This window comes from Lepidothrix coronata, unplaced genomic scaffold (genome assembly GCF_001604755.1).
Source record: "Lepidothrix coronata isolate B3197 unplaced genomic scaffold, Lepidothrix_coronata-1.0 Scaffold19, whole genome shotgun sequence".
In the NCBI taxonomy this organism is placed as follows: Eukaryota; Metazoa; Chordata; class Aves; order Passeriformes; family Pipridae; genus Lepidothrix; species Lepidothrix coronata.
In genome coordinates, this window is record NW_016690199.1 from 2,926,299 (window position 1) to 2,940,757 (window position 14,459).

Consider the following 14,459-nt stretch of genomic DNA (forward strand, 5'->3'; position numbering starts at 1 on the left):
CTAGGTTTGTTGTCTGTTTTGTGTGCACCTAGTCTTTTAGAAGTTACTTATGTTCATTTTACACATTGCCTGGGAACTATTAACAGTCACAAATAAGGATGTTATACACTATCACACTAAGCTTTTATTCAGTATAACACTGGCAAATCCTGGCCAGAAAAGTTGTGGACTGTACTTGGGCAATAAGTGGAAGTGCAACACGAAAAGTGGTGTAACAGTTATGAAGGCAGTGTTACCACATCCCCTTTTGACTCTTGGCTCTAACTTGCTGAGGGTCAAAGTGAATACAGCTTTTAAGGGTCAAAACCATTTTTTTCCTCGGACCAGAGAGCAAGGCTTCATTTTGCCTTTCTCTACAGCAGTGAGTTGCTGGCTGCCTGCTGGTATCATGGAGGCACAGCTCACTGAAGCTCTTCTCTGCCACTGTTGAGGCATCAGACTACAGCAGGATCAGTCTGTTCTATTCCCAGACCCTATAGCCTCGAGAGGATCAAGACATTTTGCCTCACCAAGTCACCAGATGCAGTACTCAGGTGAAATCTGACGGTCTGTGATTGCCAAGCCAGGTAAGACAAACTAATGGCCCCTTCTGGCTTTCAGCTGCATCATGTGTTGGGTCCATGTTGCTTTGTGTGTAGTGCCCCATGGGGCCTGGAATGTGGTCACTTTTGGGGTGTATGGAGCAGGAACTGGGGTGGACAACTCAGAGTGTCACAGCCAAGGAGGTGTCCCCACCAGGGAGGCTGTGGGAAGGCTCATCTCTAGGAGAAGGTTCTGGGGGCAGTGGGAGCGAGTGGCCTGACACTGTTCCAGGAGGGCTCCTGGGAACCTGGTGATGCTGTGCTTTGAAATCCCACATGAGGTTTCCCCTGAGTGAGTGTGATGGGGTTTCAGAGCTGTTCTCAAACTGCTCAAGTGCTTGTGTATCCACAGGGTGTGCAATGGACTGTCTCCATGTCTAACTCCTACCAATGTCTGGGATGTTTTTTAGGCATTTCCTTTTCCCTGTGCTGCCTCTCCTTTCTGTCTCCTCTCTCGTGCTGCAACCGTCCCCAGCACCCAGCTCCAACTGAACTGCCTTGGGAAGGGAAGCAGGACCCCAGGGGCAGTCCTGGATGTTTGGTAGCTCCTCCCTCAGACATTACTGTGACTGCTGGTCTGTCTCGCTCCCAGAGCTCTGCTCACAAGGGAAACTTCTCACGTGTTCTTCTTGGCTCCTCTATCCCAGTCACGGTAATTATGTGTCTGCTTTTTGGCCTTCATTTGTACTAAGCTGTTGTGCCTCAAGTGAGCGCTTATTAGCACTTCCTTCTCCAAAAAGGAGTGACTGCAAAATAAGCCAAGGGTCATTTCCCTTCCCTTGAGACCAGGAGACATCCTGGCTTTTAAATCAGACTCCATAAATTTTAAGGCTTAGCATCTCATGTGTTTTGCCCAGAGAGGGGTGGAGATTAACCCGGAGAGAGCAAGGAAAAGAGGCTTCTTCTGATGTGACTGCATTGCTTGGGCAAGTGTTTTTGAGGTATCTGAGACAAATGACAGCACAGACCAGTGAAAAAAACAATCACCAATGTACCAAGTGTGTGAAACGAATCAGAAGTGGAAGAAGGAAGTGACCATTTTCTATTTCTTGCATCATCTTACTTGCATATCCTCCTGCAGAGTTGGGCATCAGCAGGTGGAGCTGCTAAACACCACCCAGCAAAAAGTGCTGCCAATAAACAGAATGCTGTTGTTGAAAATCAAAACAAATACACTGTGCTACTTGTGATGAATGCAAATTTTTAGACCGAAAATATTTCTGATATCTGCAATGCTCACTATAAGCTCACAATTAGGGATTCAGACTATTGTCAGAAGCTTGAAACTATCAGGACTACATGCTAGTGGGATGATATGGCAGGGAGGTCAAGAGCAGCTGGCTGGTTTCAGTGATGAGGATGGTATTAGTACCTCAACATGTTCTGGCCCTTCGATGGAGTATCTCTCTAGTGCCTGTGTTTACACCCTGAGAGCAGAAACAAGGGTTGCATCAAGGAGTTCCTCTCTCTCCCATCCCTTTCAGGGTGAGGGTCAGTACTGGTAGCTGGAGGAGTGTGCCCCAAGGGCAAACACTCCCACTGAGGCAGCACACCTGGCCCAGGAACCAGCTGAGGTGTGATCCCAGACTCAGCACTATTTCTTGGTTAAAGTCCACAGGTTCCCCACGTCCCCTCCCTAACAAATCCCACAGGTCCTAGGGCTAGCTTTTCTTTTCCCCAACAAGCCCATTCCTTTTCTTGGGCCTCTGTTTTAATGTCTTTTCTACAGACACAGCAGTGATGTTGCTATAAGTTGCACATTCGGGAGGGTTTATGGCTCAAAGTCCAACTTTTCTAAACCCAGGAGCTGCTAAGTGAGATTTTCACACAGCCCAGAGCTGCAATCCAGCCCACCTCTGCGAGAAGGGTTTGTGGAAGCAGTTCATGGGCAGGAGACAAATGTGTGACCAGGATTCTTTCACTCCATTCCAGAAGTGTATGTCCTACTTGACTGCAGCCTGGTGGTTTCATCCTCAGCTAGGGATTAGATCACTAACACACCATCCCCCAGTGTAACCCACAAGGTGGGTACGTGGGATGATCCTACCATAGGAGCCACACCTGAACACAAGCTGTGTGTGGCATTACAAGCCCACTGCTGCCTGAAAACCCAAGCATTGCTCAGGGTATGGAGCAGCCTGTGTACAGAGGAAACCTGCAGTCATTTTCTCTGGCATCTGACAGGGCTATGGATGAGGGTGTGCCACTGAGAGAGGGAGAACGAAAGGAACCAGAACAACATTATTTCTTGATTTCTAGGCTGCAATTAAGAAAGAGTTGTGTTTTTCATTTTCACGTGCCTGAACTCCCACCAGCTGCATGCACCCACCCACAGCATGTGTGCCGTGTTTTTATTATGGCTGTAGCCTCAGGTAGCGTGGAATTGGGGCCAGGCATACATTAGTAAAGTCAGGAGAAATATCATCTGACGGGTCTGGACGGTGCTGTGGGCAGAGCATATTTGGCAAGACTGCTTCCTTCGCAATCCAGCCCAGAGACATTCCCTGATCCTATCTGAACAGAGGCTGAACTTGCAAAACGAGTCCCAGCTTGTGAGCTGTGAGTCAGGGATGTCTTAAACACTGCCTCAGCATCCAACACCAACAAGCCCTTTTTATCTTGTTCATCCTGATGAAAAAACTGCAGCAAGCCCTCATGTGCGGTTTTGAGAGCTGCAAGACATAAGACTGTTTTTTTTCACACCCTCCAGCACTTGCTCCTTTTGTATTTGTCCATTTTTGACCCATTATTGTGCTCTTCTCTGGTTCAGCTAATGGGACTCTCAACTGCACTGCTCACAGTCAGTGGTTTGAAACCTGCATCTGCCCCATATGTCCATGTTCATGTTCCTCACTGGTGAGCCACAGGGATATACTCACTTCAGTGGGTTTGTCTGTGTAGCGGCCTTTGAAGGACGTGTGTTCTTAAAATCCAGTATACTTTCCAACTTCTTTTGAGTACCACCATAGTAAAGAAAGCTCTTTCATGACTAAAGTAATTTCATGAATTGTCTGCCGGGAAAGGCAGGAGTCTGTGGAATACCCTGTGGCACCCTCCATCGTATCCGAGAAAGACTAATTAGAAATGTTGCGTTTGGGAACCATTTGCTAAAAAATGGGGATGAAAAGCATCAGATGCGAGGAAGACAGGACTTGCACTGATCTATTCCAGAAAATCCCAGCTGGTATTGGTATCACAGTGGCTCAAGTTATCCTTGCCCAAGTTTCAGTGAGAAAGTGCAAATGCAAAGGCAGCATGGATTAATGACTGCAGAGGAACATGCACCTTGTTACTAGAAGATGGAAAGAGAAAATATTATTTACCTATGAAACAAAGGAATTTAAGACAGAAGTCTATAGTGACAGAGAACAGAAAGCATAGTGTTTTATTGAAATACAGTGCAATGGAGACGAAGGGACTACATGGGATGTACCTGATACCTTCATAGCCTTGATTCATCTTACTTCAAAAACAGGCACATCACAGAGAATAAATGAGTCCTGGATGGTTATAAACAAAGTACTTTGTGGAGGAGAGAGGGTCATGCCCCTGTGTAACAAGAATGTACCAAGATTCACCATTCTCTTGTGTACCAAGAAAGACACATTCAAATCTAATTTTCTAAGGAGGGAAGAGAAGGATCAGATTGGAAAGAAAATAAAGGCATCTTGCAACTGGCTTTTATCTTAAATATTTTTTGCTCTTTTTCCACAGTACGGTGTAATGCAGTCTTCATGCCCCTTTTCTCACCTTCCTTCTGTTTTGCAGTATCACTCGTTGCTCTTTACATGTCAGTACTGCCCACTATCAGCACCACACACATTCCTTCAACAAACAACACCATTCCCCTCTCATGGGCTTAGGATGAGTTATTTCAGAGATATCATACAAGGGCCTTAAATATATTGGCTTTAGAGCTATTTTTACTTGCAAGTGCTTGAGCCAAACCTTTGATGTTTCATTTGGGTTCAGGGTAAAATAGAGAACACATTAAAATAAGCAAGAGCTGGTGGTTTTGTTCTAAATGTTACCAGAAGCCAGGGTGAGACTCCGAAGAGGAAGGGAAGGAGATTGCCAAAGATTTCCGTTGGATACTTACTCTCTCCAGGGCTTGTAAATCTGTTCCGTAACACTCTTAATCCCTCCTCCTGCAGGGAGTATGGTATCACTGAAATCCTCATGATCTCCTGCAAACAAAGCTTTTAATGCAGTCTTTTGTTTATTGTCTCTGCAAAAAAAGGGGGTCATTTCTCCTCTGAAGCCTGAAGGCTCAGGAAAGTTATTGAATGTCCTATCCTGCTCTGCTTCCCATCCAGCATTTTGACAGGCATGGGCTAGTCCATATCCAGACACAGCTTCGCTGGATGTGCCAAAGGAATAGAGTGCTGGAGTCCATGGCATGAAAATTTTCCAAAGTCAGGGTGAAGGGAAGGTAGCCACAACTACCTGGCTTGAAGACAATGTCCGTATGACACTGGAAGCAGCCTCTTGGAGAAGACTGAAGGCCATTCAAGCTGTCTGCTGACCAAGGGTCTCCTTGCTAATCTTGTGCAGAGGGGCCTGGGGACTCCCCAGGTCTTTGCCAGGACCCTGAGTGCTGGGGCTGAGGAGGAATGGGGGGTTGGTGTGCCCCTCCAAGGCATTCTGTGGCTATGCTCAGGGCCTGTGCCATGCAGGAGAGAGGCCAGCTGGGTCCTGAGAGCATCCTTGGGGCATCAATGTCATCAAAGGTGGTAGCATTCAGGGGGCTGAACTGACCTGCTCCTGCTCCATCTGTACAGGAGCTGAGGAAAGTCAGAAGCGCAGAGCAGCTCCATTATAGTCCTTCTGGTGAGTCTAACCTAAGACAGGAACTTTCTCATTTAGTGCCACCTAAAAGGAAGAAGGAAGGAGACTGTATCCTTCCAACCTCAATGGATTGTACAGGAAATGATTCACATACAAGTCAATACCATCCTGCAACCATACCCTGGTAGTTGTGTTGCCTACTTGCTGTTTCATCTAATGAATTTTACTTACCTTTTACTATATCTTTCAGCATGTGGGAAGACCCATTGTCTTCTGTACCTATTTCAAGGAGACTATGTATTAGAGTCAGACAGGTATAAACCTGTTGTGTCTAATATGCCTATGTAGAAAGGAGGCAAAAAAATTTTTGTTTGTTTTAAAAAGAGGAAAAGGAAATCCTATACACACCATTTTAAAGAAAAAATGTTCTGGGAAGAATGTTGGAGAATAGAAAGAAAATTTTGGAGAAAAATGAAAACAAGTCACATATAAGTAGGCAGGGGAAATGCACAGTACAGCAAGATGGTGTTGATGCTAAAATGGGAGGAGTTTGGAATGTTACTGAGCGGGGAACTAACCCTGTGGCACCTACAGAGATTAACAATGAGGCCGGGATACAGCTACATGAAACATGGAATAATATAGGCACACAGGAAAAAATATCCCTGAAGGACACTCAGAAGCAGCCACGTTAAGAAGAGGCTGGGAGGTGATATAGGAGGAAAATGTACATGTAAGTTTTGGCAGCCAGCTGGCATTGTGAAAGACCCTGCCATGCTCAACGGGCATCAACTAACCTGCCTGGCTTGGATACAGCTGGAAGGCTGCTGTTGATTTCTTGGAATCTCAATGCCAAACACTGTAAAATCAGAGGCCCCAAAGAAGAGTAGAGACATGATCAGATCATTTGGTGTGGGTTTGATTCATGAAGATAAAATGATGCTTAAATATAAGCTGGCAAAGAGATAAGAAAACAGCAGACATGAGTCTACAAGTATCTGAAGGATGTAAGCAGGGTCACATAAATGCACTTGAAGAGAGAGAAAATAGGAGGTAACAGGAAGAAGGGAAAATTCCCTACCAGTATTGAGAAGACAAGACTTGAATATAGGGTTTCTGACTAAGAAAAAATTTTCTTGCATGCCTTTCTCTTTCAAATAACAGCAAATATTCTGTAGATGCTGTCTTGCTTGGATTGGGTGAAAAACAATAACTGCAGCTCAGACTTTTGAGACACAATGCTTCCTGATGAAAGGTTAATTTAAAAAGTGAGTTGAGAAAAAATAACCTATTTCAGTTTTCCAAAATTCCTTTAAAATATTGTGTGCAATGAGCAGTCAAATGAAAGCCAAGAAGCTGAGAGCTAAATGTTAGCAAAATCATTAAAGATACAGCAAAGAAATATTAAGAGCACAATGCATTCAAATCGGCACAGAGGGCCAGATGGTACATACCCAAGGGTATTAAAGGAATTAGCTGAAAAACTCTTAGGCCCATTATCCATTATATTCAAGTGCTCCTGGAGAACTGAGGAAGCCCTGGTGACTGGCAGAGGGAAAACATCACGCTTCTTTTCCAAAAGGGGAATTACAGATCAATTAACTTGACATCCTTTCCAGGTGAAACTTGGTCTCTAATACTCAGAAACTACTGGTAGTTGTTCTGCAGGAGGAAAAAAACAGAAATGTGTCACATACAAAGAGAGGTCACATTAAGAAAAGCAGTTGCACCTGAGTGATAGACCTTACAGGCAGATTGTACTCACGGTGTTGATGGGAGGAGGAAAATCACGGGGGGTGGGAAGTTTGGGTGGGGAGAGTGAAGGATAAGCAGCTGCTTATCCATCATGTGGGATGAGTATACACAGTAGTGGAATATGCTGGTGGGAGGAAGAAGGGTTACAGTCCCTTGAGTCAGTCAGAAAATTTACCTGTAAGGGTTTCATTCACAGACAAGACAGCTCGTTGTACAGATAACTCTTCTACAGAAAGCTCCTTGATTTCAGTAAGTAATTTTACTCAGTTTCTTCAGACATGGTATTCCTGTAGATCCTGATCCATCCCTAAAGGATTCCATGCAGACACAGTTGACTTTAACAGGGTTTGGACTGGGCCCAAAGCATTACAAGAAAGATGTAGGGTGGATACAGAGAATAACAATGAAAGAGATTAAAATCAGCCCCTACAATAGAAAGTGGAGCATGCTTTTAAATATTGCCATGTTGGGCTCCTCAGGGACTCCTGCTGTGTTGGACATTATATTCATCTGCAGTAGCATCGAGGAAGGAGAAGAAAAATACATCAATCAAATCCAAAGATAACACTCAGCTGGAGTGTGAATTGCAAATCATTTATTAGAAGCACTATCCTAAAGGGACTTCAATAAATGAAGAGTGGGACATAGTGGGAATAGCAAGAAATTGAACAAATCTAAGTGCAGAAACATCCACAGGGCAACATTGCTCACTGAGGAGAGGTCAAAGCAGAAACCCCAGAGACTGTGGAGAGGAATAATCCAGGAGAGCTCCTTGGATGCTAATGTTGATAGAAAGCTACAGCTGATAATTCATTAAAAACACCCAGATCAATCTGCTTTTGAAGTGCTAATAGGAATACCACTTGAGGCAGGGCCTACTGAAAAGAGTGCAGGCAAACAGGTAATATTATAGATTAACTGGTATAGACAAGAGGGTGGAAGGAATGACCTATTTACTAGGAAGATCAAAGGAAATAAACACATAAATAGCCTGGAAAAAAAAAATAAGAAGGAAGGCAGCAGGATATAGTTTGATATAGAGACAAACCTTAACATGAAAGAATGCTGCTGAGTGGGAGGGAGAACGAGGGCTCATCAGAGAGCAGTGGTGGGGCTGTATACATGGCCAAACTTGGACAGGGGAATGGGGTAATGGTCTGAAACTTCACAGGATCTCCAGTGGGACTGGCTTGGAAAGGTCTGCATTGTTTGGAAGAATAGAGTTTAAAACCACCATATACTCTGGTCTTGTGTTTAGTTCTCCACCTCCATGGAGTCACCATCTTGCTGCCTCTGAGATCACAGCATGTTTACAGTCACACTTTTGGCAATGCTCCTTGAGCCAGTAGATGTGCAAATGAAAGCAAAATCATCAGAGCTTGAATACTGGGGTAAAAGTGTCATAGTGAGTGGAAGGAATGTTGCTGCAGAAGAGGTGGAAAATCCCAGTGTCACGGGGTTAGATAACTCCAGATGTGTACAAACAGGCTTTGGCAAGGCAAACATCAAGTGGTAAAGAAAAGGACATAAATTATAACAGGGAGAGGCCCAGTCCCAGAAGAAGGATTGCAGATGTACTTTGTAGTGGTGCTATTTATTCCTCTTTCTTGGAGACTAATTAATGTGGGCCAATGGAGAGATAAATCTCACCTTCTTCTTGATATCCCTATGGTAGTGCCACGGTTCTCTGGTGTGGGAACTGGGAGAAAGACATGCTGCACTGCCACACCTCAAGGACTTAACTCCTGTTAGCTCACAACCTCAACTAGACTTTCCCTATAGTCAAGAGATTAATGCTACACCTGAATCCTAGTTTTGTCCATCATCTCTCAGTGTCCCTCTTTTCTCTGTGGACCACCAATCTGGAAGAAGATGAGAGGACTTATTGAGAATTTCAGTGATTTCCTTACAAAACTGCTGGACCACTGGTTCCACCTATGCTCCCGTTTCTCTGAGTTGTCTGCCCACCAGCTTCTGGCTGGGATTCCTAGTGGAGTTATGTTCCAGAAATCTGAAAATGTGCATGGCCAGATAGCAAATTCTTCTTTGTTTTCACACACATCACCTCCAAGCCTTTATTAACACAGGGCTTTCAGAAGCCCGTGGCAGGATGTGCCTGCAGCAGGCCCTCTGCTCTTGAATTTGCACCCAGCAGAGACACTCCTCGTTCTTATCTGATCTTCACCACAAGTGGCAGCTCTTCACCTCGCTGCTCCGGCAGTATTGCTCACAGCAGGCTAAGGAATTCCTGGCAATTCTTCTCCACGGAAAGGCTTTCACTCTGCTAAGTGATATGAAATCCGCCCACATGTTTGGGAGGGTGACAGAGCATTGTAATCGTACAGCATCACTCGGGTGCCCGTAACAGTGACTGTAGCAACACCAACGGAAGCTCTGAAGGAAGGGGATGAGAAATTCACTCCCACCACTTGACTCGTGGGTTGCTGCTTAGATACAGGTTGGAGCAGCCGCCGAAGTCATGGCTGTCCGTGGGCTGCCGAGTTTCCAACTTGATGTTTTATGGGGCTCTGTCTATCAAAATATTTGGGATCTGCTCATCTGTGGTTACCGTGCCCATTTCAGAAGCGTGTTTTGGCTGCACAGAGTGAGCCATAGTGAGGCACCATCTTGCTCAAATGCTGGCTGAGTTAGCTGCCTTTTGAGCCTGGTTACTGGGGAAAGGCCACGCGTGTGCAGGAGCTATGAGCTGTTGAAAAGAGTTTTTAAGGGGCATCCCAAGGTGCCAGGGCTGCTATTCTGACTGGACAATGTGGTGCTTGCATAAGTATTGTTTCAGAGAAACAATCGCAATGGGAATATGCCGATATAGGAACAATTGTTGGATTTGGGACTAGTAATCAAGGTCCCAAAATTAATTTTTATATTTTCAAAGGAAACATTACATTGTCTAATCTTCAAATTGCACGTCACTTTGCTGTTGCTAAATGAGAGGAAGGGCAGGCTCGTGATTGAGAAGGTAGGATGAGTAGTCCAGGGTCAGTTCCTAGTCCTAGCCCAGCTTCCCGTAACCCAAGTTACTTAATCCTCCTACCCTTATGTATAACAGTTCCTTATCAGGAGATAAGGCTAATACTATCCTTCACATTTCATCTATTTTATCTATTAAATAATGGTGGGAGATGGGGAGAAGATTTAGTATAAAAATGCACAACTTCCTGCACAGTGGAGTGCTTCATCTTGATTAAGGACATATATACATTATTGATATTTATACTAATGTCAGCTCTCCTACCACATTCTTTTATACAAAGGAAGACTATTACAGAAAACAACTCTTACAGACCGTGGCTAACTAGATATTACATATATCTGTCTCTCTGGTTTAGAGTCATATTTATCTGTCTGATATGGGCGATGTGTTAGAGACTGAGTGGTTTTGTAAGTGGCCAAGTCTTGTGATGTAGAGTGTATTTTGGCTGAAAGGCTGAAGACTAACTCTTCATTTTCACATAATGGCTCCCAGAACTAGCTATTATTCACTGTATGTCTACACCATGAAAGGATAACACATGTAATTAAAACTAATGTAGGTATTTTATTTGTTTGGTACAGATTACCATAAGTCTATTTTAATTCATAATTATAATATCTATTCTATGTTTTGCAAGAAAGAGTAAGCTACACTGTTTCCAAATCATGGTGAGTCAATGACAGAGTATTTTAAACTTCCTATTCAGGTGAGTGGTGATCCCCTAAACTTCTTTCAAATTTATGATCTTCCTTCCTGCCTTTAATTGTCCTAGTTTTCCTGAGGAAATCAAAACATTATGGTATAAACGAGTCATTTTGTTGTACAAAATGCATGTGATTTGCCTTTAAACTTTAATGCTTTTTTGCCCTTCTAAGGCTAAGAGCACAGGATTAGTGTGCTGTGGGCCTGAGTCAGAGTTGTGATAGTGGTGAAAAGATTCTGCTGCACGGTTGGGTTTGTTTGGCTTGATTTCCAAAGTGGCTCAGGATACCGAGGGTCATATCCAGTCCTGAAATCATCTTATACAACCTCAGATGCATGAAATTTGGGAGCTTAATCTGTGTTAGGTAGCATAATCTTTGGAGAAACAACCGCAGAGTAATTCTTCACATGACTCTTCCATGGTCATTGTAACAACAGGAAGAATCACCAGTGTTGCCAACCAGGTAGGGCAATTAACCCTTCCCAGGGTTTTCCCATTTGTCACAATGTGACAGTTTGGTAAGAAAAATATGCTCTGCCAGTGTGCCAAGGGGTTCACACATAAGGTTGGGTGTGATCAACTGCCCTGGAGTTTGTACAGTTACCAGGGAGCAGTCTGGAAGTGATCTGGTCCTTCCACCCAAACCATCCCCACAAGGTCATACACAGATTTCAAGTCCATGAATAGAAGCCTTAAGTCCCTGCCCAGCTATTTTCTGTGCCTTTGTATTCAGCCTTCTGCAGGGGTTGAGTTGTAGACATCTTTGAGATGAATTCCCCTCTGTCCCCTCTTGCCAGCTAATAGGAAAGTTTAAACTCGTGCATGAGTTTATTTTAATCAATGGAATGGAAAGAGAGGCCTCAGTGCTTGCAAACCAAGACTTCTTGGCAATAGTGATGCCACTTTTGATTTATGCTTTACACATATCACTTTCTGTTTCTGTTCTTAACAGTTTTAAGTGAGCTGACAAGGAACCTGTGGGTTTCAGAGTAGGTCTGTGATGGGCTCAATGTGTGGAGCTGAGTATATTCATAAAGCATGAGATTTTACACCAAGTTGGGGAAGCTATGCCAAACTTTGAACTACCTCAACATTATTTCCATTGACAAAATACCTTTTAACATCATGCCTCATCTGAATTTTTCATGGGAACGAAATTAATTCTCTTTCATAAAACCTGCAGCAATATCAGGCTCACACTTGATGAGAAAAATCAGTTTTACTTTTCATTTATAGATGAGACCAGTCCTTACAATAATGCTTTCATCACTGCAGCTTCTTTAAAGGATTAAAAAGACATAAGGGAAGCAGAGTAGCAAATATTGACTTTTTTTTAGGTAGTCAAATGCTGAATCACCACAAAATATGCACTGTGCTCTTCAACCTGCTGCCAAGGAGAGTGAGAAAGTAGGCTCTTTTCCCATGTTTCCCTGTGTCATCCTTTCATGGTGTCTGTTCTACAAACAGCACCATTTGTGCATTTGAGCATCGACAAGCTTGCAGGTGGGACTCTTGTGTAAACCAAAGGTGAGACAGAACCTGGCTCAGAGAGTAGTCCAAGTTATACTCACGTCTTCTTGAGGTTACTTTGCTGAATATGGGTATGCTGAACACATTCACTCCTTCAGGTAGATAGGACCATTCACAGCTCTTTGCCAAGAATAGCCTCTGTGCCTGCAGAATCCTAGTTTCTTCACATTTGGTAGTTATCTGAGTCTCTACATTTTCATAGAATCATAGAATCATAAAATCACAGAATGGTTTGGGTTGGAAGGGACCTTAAAGACCATTCAGTTCCAACCCCCTTGCCATGGGCAGGAACACCTTCCAGTAGACCAGGTTGCTACAAGCCCCATCCAGCCTGGCCTTGAACGCTCCCAGGTATGGGACACCCACACCTTCTCCAGGCAACCTGTTCCAGTGCCTCACCACCCTGCTGCCTCAGCACCCTCACAGGGAAGACTTTTTTCCTAATATCTAATCTAAACCTTCTCTCTTTCAGTTGGAATCCGTTCTCCCTTGTCATGTCACTACATGCCCTTGTAAACAGTCTCTCTACAATGTACATATTTTGTACATATTCTATACAATATTTTGTACATATTCTTTATGAACAGTAGCATTTGAGTTACACAACCAAGTCCTGAGAGGGACAGCATTTCTGTTCATTCATTTAGCTCATGGTGCTAATAACACCAAGGTCGTGGGTTTGATCCCCGTTTAAGGATTGGACTCCATGATCCTTGTGTGTCTCTACTCAGAATATTCCATGATTCTGTGACTCTGTGATGTGACAATGCATCATTCACTTTTTTCTCATTTACCCCAAAAGACCATGACAATGAGTGTTATGACGTGGAGCAATATTAATTACATTTAAATTATAATTACTGTCCATAGGACATAGATGCAAGCTAATACACCTCCTTCCCCACTACTGTAGGATACATTTTGTTTTCAAAATATCCCAAATGAAGTATCTTCCTGAAGTCTCTGCTGCTCCCATATGTTGCTTTTAAATATCAGATGAGTTTTTCCAGTTAGTTTCAACATCTTATGCTGTGGCCAGCTGATGTAATTTGGCATAGATCCATTATGCCATTGGAAATATGTCAGTCTATACCAGCTGAGATGACAGCACAGTTCTAGTTTTAAATATACTTAACATCTTTTTAATGCTTTCTTGAACAATGCTAGTAAAACCTGTTTAATCTCAGTTTCTGTCCTCAGTAAGCATATGGGCAAAAGTTAGCATCTTGGGGAAGACAAAAGAGAACAGAACCTGTCCCCACTCAATCTTTAAAAGCAAATATTCCTTGCAAAGTCATCATGGGAGAGACTGATTTTCTGTGAGACTGGTGGGATAGAAGAACATAATTTACCATTTTAAGTGGTTCTGAAAACAGAGCTAAATTCAAAGCACTGAAGAAAATCTTTTTGGCTTCAACTCTCGTGCTGCTTAAATTATTCACTGTAAATATATGACCATACTGATTTAACATTTTGCTGTTCTTTGTCATTTTGTTGAATGAGATGACCTTGATTTGCTGACTGTTCAAAGCACAGTTTTGCCTATTAAAAAACTTTCAAGTGTTCACCTTGGACCGCATGAAGATATTACTGATATGCTCATATAATTCATCCCCTTGAAGTGCCAGTATTCTTGCCAGTTGTGTCAAAGAGAAGTACATCCACATTGCTCTCATGATCCCGTGTAAAACCATGATTTGGCAGGGCTTTTTACTTGCCTGGAGTTGTCACATGCTGATGGTCCCTTGTGAGGTCTCTCATCTCCACACCCTGATGTTCCCTAGGGGATGTTGGAGGGGGCTGTCAGGGACTAACGATGTTTTGGGATGGAGTAGCTAACTCCTATATGTTCTCCCCCATCCTGGGTTCATTTTCCCCAGGTGTCTTTGGGATGGTTGCTGGTACCATGAGTGAAACTGAGCCTCCTAAGCAGGTCTCTCAGTGGGGACTGCAAGCTGGACTAAGCAGAGGCTGGAACAAAGCTTTCCCAAATGTGTGCAAGGTGCAGAAGAGGCATTCCACTTACCAGCTAAACTTACCCCAGAACAAGGCAGTGCAGTATAAACTCACAGTGGGGTGTATCCTGACATGCCACTGAGCTTGGCACTGC

At 43.6% G+C, this 14,459-nt stretch overlaps 1 protein-coding gene across 1 annotated transcript in view; it reads left to right on the forward strand.

Moving 5' to 3' along the window:
- Window positions 1-357: 357 nt before the first annotated feature.
- Window positions 358-14,459, forward strand: part of GPR132 (G protein-coupled receptor 132) — a 78,171-nt gene continuing 64,069 nt past the window's right edge. Inside the window, exon 1 of the mRNA XM_017807429.1 lies at window positions 358-566. The gene's annotated coding sequence lies outside the window, so the exon portion shown is untranslated. The remainder of the gene's footprint in view (window positions 567-14,459) is intronic.